Source organism: Eleutherodactylus coqui, chromosome 9 (genome assembly GCF_035609145.1).
Source record: "Eleutherodactylus coqui strain aEleCoq1 chromosome 9, aEleCoq1.hap1, whole genome shotgun sequence".
NCBI classification, from domain to species: domain Eukaryota; kingdom Metazoa; phylum Chordata; class Amphibia; order Anura; family Eleutherodactylidae; genus Eleutherodactylus; species Eleutherodactylus coqui.
In genome coordinates this window covers 67082496-67099186 of record NC_089845.1, presented here as the reverse complement: position 1 = coordinate 67099186, position 16691 = coordinate 67082496, and positions in this window count along the sequence as shown.

Here is a 16691-nt window from a genome sequence, read left to right as displayed (position 1 = left end):
CCCAACAGTAACGCAATTCATATTTTTTTCCAAACTTGTCATCTCATGCCACTCATCTCGGGATATGGCAAGACAAGAGAAAAGTGATTGAGATAAAAATGATGCAATGCGTCTTTACAGAACCCTTGAATATTTCTTGACTAAAAAAAAATCTTTAAGATCATAAAAGTTAATTCAGGTTTCTTTACATTATTCCTTAATACCTCAAAACATATTTTCTAGTACATATCCAATCACTATGTTATCCCAATTGTAATACATTTAGTTTTAAACATTAAGCTTATTAAGTAGGGAAGAAGCTTTTTTTCCATTTAACATTCCAAGCTGGACTTTTTCAGCAGGTGGGGATTTTAAATCCCCGGCTGCTGATAGATCAGCACCACAGTGCAGGGGACAGCAGGAGAAGATGTGGCTGAGCCCCGGCAGCTAAAGCAAGGTATCTATTTTCTTTATTTTTTTACAGCACTTTTACTGGATTTTCAGGGAAGGGCTTATGTTTAAAGCCCTTCCCTGAAATCAATTGACAGGGTGCCAGCAGCAGAATCCTCTACTGCAGCTGTCATTTGCGACAGCTGCAGTAGAGAATTGAAGAATTCCTCTGCTGCATCTGTCACAGATGTGGCAGATGTAGCTGCAGGGAATTCAATTTACTAGCGGGGATGAAGGAAACATCTGCCATATGTAGCAGATGTGTTCTTCATCCCCACAACAGCAGTGGACAGGTACATTTATTTTTTATTTTTTTACACTAAAATCTTTCTTTATCAGGGAAGGGCTTTATATGTAAAGCCCTTCCCTGAAAAAGAATGCAGGGGTGCAGGCAGACCATTGTTTTCAATGGAGCCACCAGCAGCAGCCGCGGCTCCATTGAAAACAATGCATGGACCTGCATTCACGCGTGTTTTTGCACGTACATGGGTGTGCACTTATGTATGCACCTATGTACACACAAAAACTAGCTCGTGTGAAGCCACCCTAATGCCTGTGTATCAGGACATGTCACAGGCACTCCTTAATAAGCATTTATTTATGGCAGACCTGGGGGTCTTCAGAAGCCACTGTGCTGCTATGACAACTGAAGGACACTTTGAGATTTTATCGCAAAGGGGTCTTTTAGGACCCCTGAATGACAATGATTGGATTTAAATGCTGCTGTCAAAATTGACAGCAGCATTTAAGAGCTTAACAGCCACAATTGGTGTAAGCACTGATAAGAGATACATAGTCTGCAGCACAACGATGCAGTAGAAAAAGTTAAAAACTTTTATTCTTCTATTTCAGAGCATGGCTGAAACGTTTTGATCAGTATACCACCGGTCTTTGTCAAAACCTGTGGTATACTGGTTGAAAAGTTGCATCCATGCTCTATAATAGAGGACTACATTTTTTAAAACTTTTTCTAATGCATCGTTGTGCTGCCGCAGACTGTGTGTCTCTTAAAGGGGTTGTCCCGCGGCAGCAAGTGGGTCTATACACTTCTGTATGGCCATATTAATGCACTTTGTAATGTACATTGTGCATTAATTATGAGCCATACAGAAGTTATAAAAAGTTTTATACTTACCTGCTCCGTTGCTGGCGTCCTCGTCTCCATGGTGCCGACTAATTTTCGCCCTCCGATGGCCAAATTAGCCGCGCTTGCGCAGTCCGGGTCTTCTTCTTTTCTGAATGGGGCTCCGTGTAGCTCCGTGTAGCTCCGCCCCGTCACGTGCCGATTCCAGCCAATCAGGAGGCTGGAATCGGCAATGGACCGCACAGAAGCCCTGCGGTCCATGGAGACAGAGGATCCCGGCGGCCATCTTCAGCAGGTGAGTATGAAGATGCCGGACCGCCGGGATTCAGGTAAGCGCTGTGCGGGTTGTTTTTTTAACCCCTGCATCGGGGTTGTCTCGCGCCGAACGGGGGGGGGGGGGGGGGGTTAAAAAAAAAAAAAAAACCCGTTTCGGCGCGGGACAACCCCTTTAAGGGTTATCTTGGAACTATAGTCTGGGTTCCCTTTCTGTGCTTTGCACTGTTGATTCCCACCCTGTGGGCAATAAGTGAGTGCTGCTTCTGTAACTCTTTTTTCTGATATAAGCACTGATTGCGGCTGCTGTGTGCAGGTGTCAGCTTTCAACAACAGCCAGCACAAACCTTGTATGGAGCCATATCGACTCCATACAAACCCCACACCCAGAGGATGTAGCTGCATGTCCTTTTGGGTTAGGGCTGATGTGCCCGTGTTACTGCAGGAGGAAGATGGCCGTACCTCAAGACAGACGGTCTCTCTGCAGCACCGGGAGAAAGAACATGTGACCGGCTTCATTGCTGGTCACATGTTCTTTCTTCAGCGTTGCAGAGAGACGTCCGTCTTGAGGTACGGCCGTTTTCTTCCTGCAGGAAGGGCTCAGTCACACGGGCGCATCTGAGCCTGTGTACGGCTTAGGCTGCTTTAAAACATCATGCAATTTTCCAGTAAAGCGACAGTGCTGCAAAACGCAAATTTGTGAAACCCATGCTTCCCAATGGGTTCCTTCAATTTAGCAATGTTTTCACTGATCCTAGTTGCGGGAGAAAAAAAATTGGGCATGCTCTATCTTTCTGCGATGTGCTATTCTTTCTCTCCCTATGAAGCCTCCTTGTTTATCGCATCGCATTGCATTAACTTGCGATTTTTGAGCGATGCAATGCGATTTTAACATTTTAAACTCCTATTGACTTCTGTGATTAAAAAATAATGCAGCTTTATCGCGTCAAAATCACTGTTGCCCATATGAAAAAGGCTTGAAGCGTATTTCATTGCATTCAATTGCTATCTTATTACCCTGCCAGCTGCCATCTCAATGAGTCCACCACAGCATGTTTAGCTCCAAGACTATCATAAACTGTTGTGCATTATCTGCTCTCGTGTTTGTAACAAGCCGGTGGCTTAAGACATTGGAAGAGATAATACACTGAGTAAATTTAATGAAACAATTTTTTCTCAATTTTCAAATTTTTTGATATTTATATGTACAAGATAAAGGAATCCTATACACTGCCTTCTTTTTTCAAAATTCTGGATTTTAGGACGCATGTAAAAACACCTAAGGGAAGATTTCTGAAACTGTCAAAAAGAAAAAAAACTGTATTTGTTGCTCATGGCAACCAATCACAGCACAGCTTTAATTTCCTATAGTGCTCTTGAAAAATAAAAGCTACTCTGTGACTGGTTGCTATGAGCAACAAAGACACTTTCTGTTTTAGACAGTTTTCATAAATTTGCCCCAAGTAGTTGAAATATCTTTTATGACATTTTTATATTTGTTTGATAATATTTCTAATTTTATGTCATTTGTTCATGTATTTCCCTGCAGAAGTCCAAAAAGCCAATATAGAAAACATAAAGGATAAAAAAAGTCATAGCTAGAGCATTCTGCATTTTGATAAAAATGTCACTAATTCCAAAAATGCTAAATACCAAAACCCTATGTATGCAGACATTTTCATAGCTCACAATACTTCAGAGTCTAACATCTGGCTGCAGTATTTAACCCTCGCAATAAAAAATGGGGAAAAAAACACATTAAAAGACTCAGCAAAATGCCGATTATGAAATTGATCTAAGTGCTACTTTTTAAATCTCCCAACTAAATAAAGCCTTGGTGCAAACAGTTGCTACATGTAGCATATTTTCGGTTGTTTTAACACCATTCCTATTGTTGCCTTTTCATACCATAGCCTCGTAGCATTTCCTTTAATAATTACCCACCTCTAGCTGCTGTAATTACCAAATTACTCATGTACAGATCTAGCAATCATTAACATGACCGGCTATAGTGATAACTCAGTTTACAGCATTGTAGTACATTTTAGTTAAGTTGTCATAACAAGTTAAATACCAAGTTAACATTGTTACAGCTGTATAACAGAATGACCCACATACTATTAAAGATATTCAGAAACAAGGCTAAATGGACATAAGGTAGATTTTATCGCTGTATGGCTAACACTTATGTTACATGTACTGCAACTGAACATAGAAAATGATATAAGGAATCGCATTTCTCTACAAATTCTTACGAAACTGAAGCTCCACCTAAAGCATACTGAAAGAAATGAAAAATGAGAGCAAACTATCCTACCATTATTGAGCACAGCATCTGCAATTCCCGTGGTAAGATCTATGATACCTCTTCATGAATAAAGATAGAGTAAACTACATTTGTAGCATAATAAGAGACAATAATTAGTGTCATCTATTCACCACTGTTAGAATTTGACTACAGCAATTTGATTACTTTTATCACATTTTCAACTTCAAGTAAGTTTTTCAGCTTTGTAATCCAGTTAGTGGTGGAGTGTGGAGAATATAACTTATATTCTTAGTATGATTGATGAGTGTGTAGTGGAGCATCTGAGACTCTAAGAAGGAAATAAATTGTGGGAAAGAAAATGAGCCTTTTTTTACAGAATAAACAGAAATAACTCTAAATCATTTAGCCATCTTAATATGCGTAGAAAAATGATAAGATTAAATCTTAATAAATATAAGTTAAGTACTTGTTTCCAGTCTGCCAGGATTTCAAATATATGCAAAATACTTCCATAATCTTATAGTTAGCATTATGCTCATTAGCTTGAGCATAAGTTATGCATACAAGCTTCACTTTCCTATCCAAAAAATGTATACAAGCTGAGAGCTAAATATCCAGTCAATCACTATATCCCTCAAAGGCAGATCTGACATAAAAAATAGAAAATAAAAAGAGCAGATGATATATGATGGCACAATTCTGTAAGATTGGGATTGTGAGAAGAGTGACGTTATAGACTAAGCTCCATCAGTCCTAGTAATAACCATAAAACATTTCTTCTTTCCTACTTCATCATATTATTTGCAATAGTTACTTCCAAATTAATTGAACATTTTCTTTTTGCATTTGCTATTTTTTCTACTTACGCCAAGCTATAAAACCCACAGGGATTTACTAGTGATGCCCTTGTTTAGCAAATAGCTTTATCCTTGGCTTCACCTTTAACAACTACTGCTAAAAGATTTGCAGACAACTGCTCAGAGTCAACATCCTGAACTTCATCTTATTGCTAGACCAAGAACAACAAAGACATCAAATTAGTCTAGATGTCAAGGAATCTTCCAAAAGGACCAATAAACTATGACAGAAAGCCAAGACAAAAGTCAAAGTACCAAATATTTACAGGAAGAAATGGAGAAAATCTAACATACAACTACATTGGGAGAAAATAAACATGTCTAATTAGAAATAACCGCACATTGGATGTACTGAGCCAATTACAGTATATTCTCCTCAGATAAATGCACATGAAAACAACAGCAACATTTTAATATTAAAAACAGTAGACAATTTAGACTTTGGAATTGGTTCGTTAATCAAACAAGTACATGGAAATTCAGGAGACAAAGATTTTGCTTACACTGGAAGAAAGCAAATCACAGATTGCTTAATCGGCATGATACCGACTACGTGCATAGCTTTATATTGCATGTAGTACACTGTGGATGAAGAACTAATATCTATTAATATACTTTATATGTATTTATATATACATATATAGTATATTGGTGTTTCATGTTAATGGATTTGATGCACAACACATTTGCCTTAGGCCTTGTTCAGATGAGCGCTGTTTTCCCGCTGCTGAGCAGCGAGAATAGAGCGCTGCTATAGTCCGGAAAAGATCAGGTGAAGGGCTGCTTCAAGCTCCTTGAAGTAGCCTGTTCACACTATCTGAGGCGTGTTCATGCTTTCAAGGCTCTCACAGGAGCCTATGGAAAGCACGCAGCAAAAATAGGACATGTTCTATCTTTACCGGTACCTCGGAGCCGACATGCGAGTTTGCACTTGCATGTCTTATCTTTGTTAGACGTGCTGATACAGTGCGTCTAACAATCACTGATGGGAACGCTACGATAAGAACCTGTTGGTCCCTATAGAAGTGTGTTTTGAGTGCTGCTGACCAGCGCTCAAAACACACTCGTCTGAACGAGGCCTAAATTGCATTTATACCACCTTAGGCCTTAGTCACACGGGCGTTTTTTCCCGCGATTTGCAGATCACATGACGGATGCGCATCCGCAAATCGCGTGACCGGGGCCGAAAAATCGTCCGAAAAAACTGCTCCTAGCCGCGTTGCAATAGAAACGGGCCGGAGCAGTGCAGCGCTGTCCAGCGAATTGAATTCAATGGAGTCGGCAATACAGCCGGCTCCATTGAAAGCAATGCGCTGCGGGCGATCTCACGATGAATTTTTGGGAAGGGCTTAAATATATAAGCCCTTCCCTGCAATTCATCCAGAAATGTGTAAAAATAAAAATATCTACTCACCTGGTCCCGGCAGACGGAGTTCAGCCACGGCCGGCGGTAGTTCTCCTGAACTGCTCTCTGTAGTATTCAGCAGCCGGGGATTTAAAATCCCCGCCTGCTGAATGAACTGCCTCTGATTGGTCACAGCCTAACCAATCAGAGGCAGCTCTCACTCACACCCATTCAGGAATTCATGAATGGGTGAGTGAGTGCTGCCTCTGATTGGCTCAGCGCAGGGACCAATCAGGGGCAGATCTCAGCTGTCATTCAGAGAATTCATGAATGGGTGTGAGTGAGATCTGCCTCTGATTGGTCAGGCTGTGACCAATCAGAGGCAGCTCATTCAGCAGGCGAGGATTTTAAATCCCCGGCTGCTGAATACTACAGAGAGCAGTTCAGGAGAACTGCTGCCGGCCACGGCTGAACTCCGTCTGCCGGGACCAGGTGAGTATATATATTTTTTGTTTTTACACATTTCTGAATGAATTGCAGGGAAGGGCTTATATTTTTAAGCCCTTCCCGAAAATTCATCCCGCGCTCGCCGGCAGCCCATTGCTTTCAATGGAGCCGGCTGTATTGCCGGCTCCATTGAATTCAATGGGCAAACATCATTCTTCTCTGCCACAGCTGTTACAGCTGTGGCAGAGGAGAATGATTTGTCTACTATATGTTCTCAATGGGGTCGGCGCTGCTGCCGCCGGCCCCATTGAGCGCATGTAGAGAAGAGAACAGGAATCGCAGATCGCAGATAGGTGCGATCTGCGATTTCTGTTCTATAATTTATCGGACGAGCGCATAAAAAGCGCTCATGTGTCCAATACCATTGCAAAGCAATGGTTTTATAAACTCGCCGGACGCATGCGCATGTGCAAATCGCGCGAAAAAACGCCCGTCTGACTGAGCCCTTAGGCTGCAGTCAGATGAGTGAGTTTTTGTGTGCAAAAGGAATTGTGTCTATTAGAAATGTTGGTTCTTATGAAGTGTCCACAGGTCCTTCTTTTAGAGACGCAAAATACTCTCACCTGCAAAAGATAGGTCATGCATGCCTATAATGCGCGCCAGTGAAGTCCGTGCAGCGCGTAAAGATATTGTGTGCTGTTACAGAGGTGACAGGGAATGAGAGGACACCCGGGGGGTTTTGTTAATCCCCGTGGGGAGTCCCCTCATCAGTGAACACTGTGACAGCACTGTCATAGTGTTCAGTGATAAGTGGGCTGCAGCAGTGACGAAAGAATCCCCTATCACAGCTGTCACAGGGGACTGCGAAGCTATCCTATTGCTTTTCAATGGGTCCGGTGCTGCTGCTGTCCCATTGTAAGCAATGGGATGAAGGCAACCACTCCAGCAATGATTTTCAGTGGGTGGCTGGAAATATAAGACCTACCCCAAAAATCTATGCTGCATTTTAAGAGCTCCTGCACACTGGTGATAGCGATATCGCTGCATTTTTTTAATGCACATGTCAATAGGACTTTCTAATGTTAAAAGTGCATTGCACAAAAACCGTAAGTTTGTGCTTTGTGATTGTTGTGCGGTACATTTTAAACATTAGAAAGTCCTATTGACATTTGCATTAAAAAAAATGCAGCGATATCGCGATCACCAGTGTGCAGAAGCCCTAAAGCCAAGATTTTGTAGCTTCAAAATGACATAAAAAGCATGTTGATAGCCCTGATATGACCAGAGCTACAGCCATTTAAAGTAGCATAAGCTCTGTTTGTCCTAAACTGTAATGTCCTTTTCCTGCAGAAGAGTGCTCATCCTAAACTGCTGGGGGGTTACGGAGGCTGGACAGAAGAAATATGTAAATGTTTCTTTAGTGTGCACTAATTATTTTAAGGCTGCATTTAATAACTGAGATACTATATGGTTTCTCACATATCTGAGAGATTCTGGTGACATATCTCCATTTGATTGCTGTTAAATGCAGATTTGTCTTAAAAGGTCTCTAACTTTTTAAACAACTTGTAATAATTAGTAAAAGTGCAATTTACTTTAATTACATAAAACGACCTGTTTGTCCTGAAAAAATAACTCTAAAGTGCTGACCACCAGGGGTCTTCCTTACTTCCAACTTGCTACAAAAGTAATGTTATCTTGGTTACTAAACAAAGCATGATGGGAGAAGAGGAAGAGAAGCATGAGAAATGGGAAAACAGGAAGTGAAGGAGGGTGATGAAATTTATAGAGAGCAGATGGGAGAGAAGCAGAGACACATAGGGACATGTGTGCAGCTAATAATAACTGATTGTTACTTTTAGCTACTGAAATCACATTTCCATTGTTTAGTACATCGCTGTTGTCCTCCTTGAGGTTTTCTCCATATGACACAGGGTTTAGCATGGACATGGCAGATGGACCCACATGATTTGATCAAAATACGCTACAGTGGGATACGATCAGATTGGCTATCTTTCACTCTTTACAGTCAGCAATGAGCCTTGTTGTGGGTCCACTGGATCACTTTTGGTAAGTGCTTACTACTGTATACCAGGTACACCACACAGAACCTGCCATTTTGAAGATGCTCTGACCCAGTCATCTTGCCACCACAATTTGGCTTTTTTCGAAGTCACTCAGATACTTACATTTGCCCATTTTTCCTACTTCAGATGCATCTGCTTCAATAACTAATTTTTCACTTGCTGCCTAAAATATCCAACCCCTTGATCGAAGCTATTGTCAGCAGATAATCAATGTTATTCACATTACCTGGTTGAATGTTATGGCTCATTGGTGTTTGTGCATGCAGAGTTTTGGATGGGGATTTGAATTTCCACACATTCTCCAGAACAACTCTGAACCTGTGTAATGAGAAGGGAACATGCTATCATCACAGGAGTTATAGTGTTACGTCTGTCTCCTGGGATCTGTGGTACTACAGATAATCTGCAGCTTTCCTGCTCGGGTGTGGGGGACTGTGCTGGCTTGCATGTGTGTCTGCCAGTCAGCCAATCGCTCCAGGTCAGTATACATATAAGCTGTCTTCCCAGGTGTGGGTGTGTTCAGCTTTCTCTGTTCTCATTCTCTTTCTCTGTGGTGTCAGCAGGTTCCATGTGTAGTGGCTGCAAGAAAGGTTTGTGTTTTGGGTTTTGTTTGGTTATTTTGCTGAACTCATGGTTAGTGTAGGGACTACCGGTATAGCCAGGAGTTATGAAGTGGCCTGCTAGCTTCCATATTTTGATCAAAATGTCAACTAATACCTGGCATTTATAGCTGAACACCTGCTAATAGTGGTTAAATTTTGGCTGCTGTATGGGGTGATTATGGCTCTGTGTGTCTTCTTACCCTGTCCAGCTTTCCCTATCAGTGGTGGCATGTTTATGTGTACTATCTAGGGTGCATACGTTCCTAGGAGCAGCTAGGGATTAGTTCCGAAGACCACTGGGCCGCCCCTTTTTTGGGCCGATGTCCCTGCTCAGGTAGGTCTGTGTCACTTACCCTAGTAGAAGATAGGGAGAGGTGCTAATCTATGGTAGTTCACCTGGTGTTCTATATCAATCTGAGTCCCGTTCATGTGGTCCCGGTGCTCACTTGCCCACTCGAACGTAACATAATGCCCTCCAGTTTCAAAAGAGGGGGGAATTATGTTATGTTGCATTATGTTTCTATGTTGTATGTTATGTTATATATTATGTTACACTATGTTGCATTATGTTGCAATATGTTGCATGTTGTTATGTTATGTTAGTGACATGTCTATGTTGCTGTCAGTCATGGTTTATGTCTGTATTCCGTCCTATGTCTGATCCACCCATCCATTGGTTGTTGGATGCCCGGTTCTGTTTCTGTATGTCTACCTGTCCGTTGGTGGGCGGACACCTGATCCGTATCCTGTCCCCTTTGTCCATTGGTAGGCGGATGTTAGGGCTTTGTTTTGTCTGTGTCCAGCCTCCTGTGCTATTCACAGTATGGCCTTGTTCTGTTCTGTCCGTAAGTCCTGTTTGCAGTGTACCTTTTTCTTCAGTTACCTGTGTAAGTACCTGAGTTTTAGGCCCTCTCCTGCTGTACATCCTGTATTAGGCCTGTATGGATAAGTCCTATGTTGTTTCAGTGGAAGTGGTTGCATCTTTTCTCCTCTGGACTTATGCACTCTTTACAGACTTCTGTGACTGACGCCGGTTGTGTAAGGCGCAGAGGTTCTGTTTAGAGGTGCGCAATTTGTGACTCTTTCCTCTTTGCCATCTTTGCCTTGGTGTCAGGGCCTTTTTAGATAATTCCTGTACACGTGCATGGTTTAGAGGAGTTGCATATTTTTTTTATATGCCTTAAGGGTCCACAGGCCCCTTTTTTTCTTAAAGAGGATGTAATGTCACGTCTGATTCCTGTGATCTGTGGTACTACAGATGATCTGCAGCTTTCCTGCTCAGGTGTTGGGGATTGTGCTGGCTGGGTGTGTGTGTGTCAGCCAGTCAGCCAATCGCCCCAGGTCAGCTCACCTGGTGTTCGCTATCAATCTGGATCATGTTTGTGTTGGCCCGGTGCTCACTTGCTCACACAAACGTAACATATGGAACCAGCGTAGAGCTGTGCTACTCGTCTTCTGTAATTCTCATTTACTTCAATGGGACTTATATAAACAATGTAAGGTTGCCACCTTAGCTATGTTCACAACACCTGACTAGGTGGTCAGGCAACAGGTACAGTTTTCGTATCTCAGCCATGAAAAGCTTAGGTAGAAATACCCCTTTAAGTTATGACAAACTACAATAAAAACACTTAACTTGCAAAATTATGATCTGCTACCAAAAGAATATAAAATACTAACATAGCAGATTAGTGTGCTCTAATACTTTCATTTAATGAATTCAGAAGGGTGGAGATTATCTATCTATATATATATATATATATATATATATATATATATATATATATATATATATATATATATATATATATATATATATCAAAATAAATGTACTGCCTTCAAATATAATTACATCTTATTCTATGTATAGCTGTGGTACAACATCAAAAATGGCCATCCAAATCTCAATATACAATACATTCCAGTAATGCTGAGTGCATTTGTTTCTCCATTATATATCGATCTAGTCATTTAAACCCTTTTGCATTTATTCGGAATTAAGAATATACCTAATAAAAACTTGCATGTTTAAATATCAGCTCTTTAGCACAGATTGATAAATAATCAGGAAAACAGATTTCAGTGAAAAAAAATATATAAAAATGTGTATTTCCAATTTGGCAAGCTTGTAATGGCCATATTAAGATAATTGTTTAGTTAATCTTTCTGTAGCTCTTCCAATATCAACTATTAGCAGCAGGAGGATGTTGATGCCTTTCAAGACAAAATTTTCACATTTGTATTAGCAGAAGGACCAAATTGTCCAAAATGGAAATATCTGACCTATCAATGAAAAGCATATCAATTCCAAGAAAGAGAAACAAAATGTTTAATTATATTCCTTTTTAGGGATGAGAAATTAAATATTCATAAAAAACATGATGCCTAACCTGCGAGTATAGCTCTATAGATGGTAAAGTTTGAAATAAGAAATTGTCAAGCATGAACAAAACATTTTCACAGAGACATTGTTTATTTTAAAAACTATGTTGACCATTGCAATCTGTTTTTTTCTTTAAATAAATGTTTTTAGAAATGAAAACTTTTTGTAATAGGTTTTCATTAAAAATTTCTGATTGTTTGATTTCAATGTTTGTATTATTTCCAAATGCACTGCAGATTGGAGGACTGATATCTTAGCAAACTCTGTCAGAGTAAACTGACTAATCTTCCCCTAGCCTGCTCCTTTGCTGTAAGCATGCATTCACTGTCTTTCCACTGAGCTATTACAGGGTGGTGTATGATAGTGATGGGGTATAATTAAGGAGAGCAGAGCAGAGAAAGCTACTGTTACAGAGGGTAATTCACTTTTGGTCAGCATTCTGCTCCTATCCGCAGTTAGGGGAATAGGACCAACAGCTGCTCAGAGAGAGGGGGTGATGGAGTGAAAATTCTGTATATGGCCTTTGTTATACTACACAGTTTCTGAAAGAGAAGAGGGGAAGGGGAGCTGAGCTTGTGTTCATTCATATGAGAGACCAGCTGATCATTTCTGGGAATGCCTTCTAGCCAGAAACTTCAATGTAAGAGATACTGCCAACCAAGGAATTAGGCATCTAAATGCAGCAGAAAGAAAACTCAATACAAAAAACAGGTAACTGCATTTTGTTTTTCCGCAGGGACTTTGTAAGCTATGTGTGTATTGATTTCTAATGTACAAAGGTTTCCATGGTCTTTTAATATAACATATTACAATTTTTTATTGTCCATTTCACGCATGTGTTGTGTTCCTAAATATTCCAAATTTTTGAACAGACTGAGAAAAATGCAACAAATTACTTTTAGATGTAATGTCTAGTCCAGTGCAGTCACATTTTCAACTGAGCAACAAAATTTCTAAGTTCCTTCTAGAAGTGGCTGCAGACAGTCAGAATTTAAATATTTAAATCAGATGGGAATATTTCTGTCTAATAAATTATGTAAATTTAGACCAGGAAGTATAAAAATGCCCCAAATATATCACAGTATAAAATAAACTTTAAAAAACCCTGCGCTCAGGTCTGCCCAGTATATATGAATTATTGAATCATCAACAAGTGAAAATGACACTTACCTAAAGGAGTGGTCTGGTGGAAAGAATGGGAAGAACCCAGACGTAGAGAAACCAAAATTCAGAAGGTTCTTTTAATGGCAATGGGTAACTGACAAACATACAAACATAGAGGGCTATGATGACATGCAACGCTTTTCAATGTTAAAACCCCCTTTCTAAAGCATAGACAGAACATACCTTACATGGGGTTATGTATATATTGTGGAGTTTCCATAGATCCAGCGTCTTGTGGAGTACAGCGCTACACTCAAAGGAAGGGGGGAGTCCACGCCGCACTCCCAACACTGGGTTCCAGAGTGCTCCTTCTAGTTTTGGCCTATGGGGACTGGAAATGTGACAGCTAGCCCTGTCTCTAGGTCCAGCTATTCACACCAGGTGGGTCCCCTTGCTTTCTACTTGTCATTATTATTTGTTTGCATTGCTTATACCTCTGAAGCGCTATCTTACTCACATATGTCTCTTACAAATTTATCACAGTGTGTCATAGTCTCTGATAAAGTCAGTGCCTCTTTGGACACTTTTGTCTAAGTTTACACTATTTATTGTTTACCTTAGTTTACGCCAATAATTAGCACCAACACTTTGTTGCAATTATGTGGTGAGCCACACCATTTCCAAAATAAACTATGCCCCATGGAAAGGTGCAGAATACATAATAAATGTGGTGCAAGGAACATAAACTATTTTTTATGCAAAATCATCCAGAACTTTGGTATGTTTAGCTTTAGCAAATCTGCTCTTTTGTGTTTACAGGGTATTTAAAGCTCTCTCAAAAAAGAAGCTCTGACCACTATGGTCACTATGGTCACTATGGTCACTATGGTCATTTTAAAGGTGGGCTTAAAAATGAAATTGTATAAAAAGATGGACAATCACTTTAATATTTTTATACTGGACAGTTGTGCAATTTATTAAAATAAACTTTTTTCCTATTCCTCAAGGTTTTCAAGATCCTTTTTTGTTTATATTCTAGGGCTTAAAACTAGGAACATGTCCTGCTCATCCCACATACTGTAGATGCACTTTTTCACAGTGTATGAAGTTTAGACAGTTATATGAATTCTAAAACACATATGTTTATGGGATGTACCATAAATTTCTGTTAGGGGTCACTTCTAATGAGAATAGAGGACTCATGTCCCATATTACTGCCCCAAAGCTGAGTCAAAGTTAGAAGAGATTGCAAAAACGTCATATATAGAAGATGTAGAAATAGCTAAGCATCAGATCCGCATTATGCACTGGACAATGCAGGTCCAGTATCTAGCTGAGTGATTGGTGGAGAATACTTGCAAGTACTTAAGAGTTATGTTTAAATCCCTCCAAACTTCTGATTTGATTTATTGTGAAGGGGGAGTTTATTTATTGGCTGCACTGGAATTTTCTCAGCAACACAGAATCACGACCCCAGACTTGTAGAAGGGAATTACACTGTTGAAACCTTATCATTGATATGCTATTAGTGAAAATCATTGGGACAATCTCTGCTCGAGAAGATAAGCACCACTTGTTTGTCTCAGTTTTCTCACCCGGCTCCGTGTTCAGGCATGTGCTCGATAGTCTCCATATGTCAGTTTTATAGGGTAATAATGCCATGTTAGATAATATTTAAATTGGAAACCTGGTACTGATTATTCATTTTGGCTGGGGGGAGGATATCAGTCCATGATATATGATTTTTAAGGACTGATGGGTGAGGCAAGATTTGGATTTTCTGGGGAAATCAGATAACCAGTCCAGGAGCTTTTCAAGGGGTGGGCTGAGGGAAGAACAAAAAACGAGTGGGCCTTTTCATTTGCCTGCAAGAGATTACCTCTTTACTTGTTAAGGGGGGTAGACTACTTCATTTGATGAAGATGTTGTACTTTTTTCTTCTGTGGGAAGGATATGGCTGCAGGGCAGTTGTGAATTAATAGTCCACATTTACTGACCATAGGTGGCATTGCTGTTTACATGAATGTCTTACTGTAGGTCTGATGGATGTGCCTAAGCTATGCTGAATGCTACAATTTAAAATCAGAGGTACAGTATGGTCTCATATCACTCATAGGTGCCAGACTGTGAATCCATGCAATATATAGATTTGTAATATAGCATGAATCTTTATATTCATGGCAATAAATGTTTTATGCACATACTGTATCAGAAACATTATATAGTAAGTATATATTAAGGTAAAATATTACAAAGACATTGTCAGCAAAGAGTGGTATTGGACCCTTGTTCGCCCAGTTAGCATGAGACACATGGGCCCTCTTGTACTGTATAACTGTATATAAGCACTTTTAGAGTATATTAACCTTTTCCTATCCACCATGTATATTTATGCATCCTAATTGTTGATGCATCATGCAGCTAGGACACCTTTGGCCCATTTACATGCAAAGATTATCACTCAAAAATCGTTCAAATGGCCGAAAATGAACGATAATCATTACATGTAAACATGGGCATTGTGCAGTTTTTGTTTGAACAATGATTTTAAGGTTAACATAAAATTCATCATTCAGCTACTGAGAGATAAAGCAAACACATTTATCTCTCAATAGACTGCAGGCTGTTCTCCCCATGGCATGTTTACACTAACTAGGAGAGAACAATGCAATCTGCAGGTAGCCATGAGAGAACAAAGGAATGTACTGGCAGCTGTTTGCATAGCTGTGTGTGTGTTTAAACACATGCTGAGCTCTGTATACAACTCCTGGAGGTCCTTTTACATGCAAATAAAGATAATAAAGTGTTAATGGCCATTAATGGCCATTAACACTTTATGCAAATAGATCGCTAAATCTTTCAATCTTTCAGTCGTTTGAAATATTATCTTTGCAGGCCTTTAGTGACAAATCTCATTGTATAGCAATCAGGCAGTAAAGGGATTGGGCCAGCACTTTGTCAGTTCTACCCTAATGAAGTTATAGGGAGTTGTAATGATCAGCTCTCATCAATGAAAAGTGATGAACATAGTGGTAAACGTGATCTTAATTACCAGCTAAGGACAGGCGAAATGAAAAAAATAAAAATGGGGACGTTTGTTTCCAAGTATTCCAGTGATGATAGGTTAATCAGAGTATACATACTTACTATTGTTATAAATAGGAGCATGAGAAGATTTAATTTCTGTATAAGGGATCAGTCAGATGAGCTAATTTTTCATGCATTATAGGTGCGGGAAAAAAAATTGCACTTCACGTGTAGAAAAAAATTACATGACCAGGTGCGTTTGCACTCACATGTCCTATCTTTTGCAGGTGCAAATTTTTTTCTGCTTCTAAAATACGGACATGTGACAGCTTTCATTGCAAAGCATTGGTTCTAATAGATCTGTTAGCCCTGAATTCGTTTAATCAAATGTATTACAATGAACTAGAAATAGTAGAAAAGGAAGAAAAAAATTGAATTTCATACTATTTCTGCCCATTCTTCTCTATAGAAAAAGTTAAATTAAAAGATACTGAACCTGTCCTGGTACCATAAGAAAACTCAATCTATACCCCAAAAATATAAAAAATAGTTATGCAATAAAATGAATTTACCCTTAGAATGTATTGTTTTGAAAATATGAAATTTTAATGTGGACATTCAGGCACCAAATGTCTTTGTCACAAAGGGATAAATCAAATATGACATATGTAATTTGCTTGATACCCTTTCAAGCTTTTTAAAGATGTATTTACTAGAGTTGAGCGAACGTACTCTGCCGAGCTTGATGCTCGTTCGAGTATTAGCGTACTCGATGGTGCTCGTT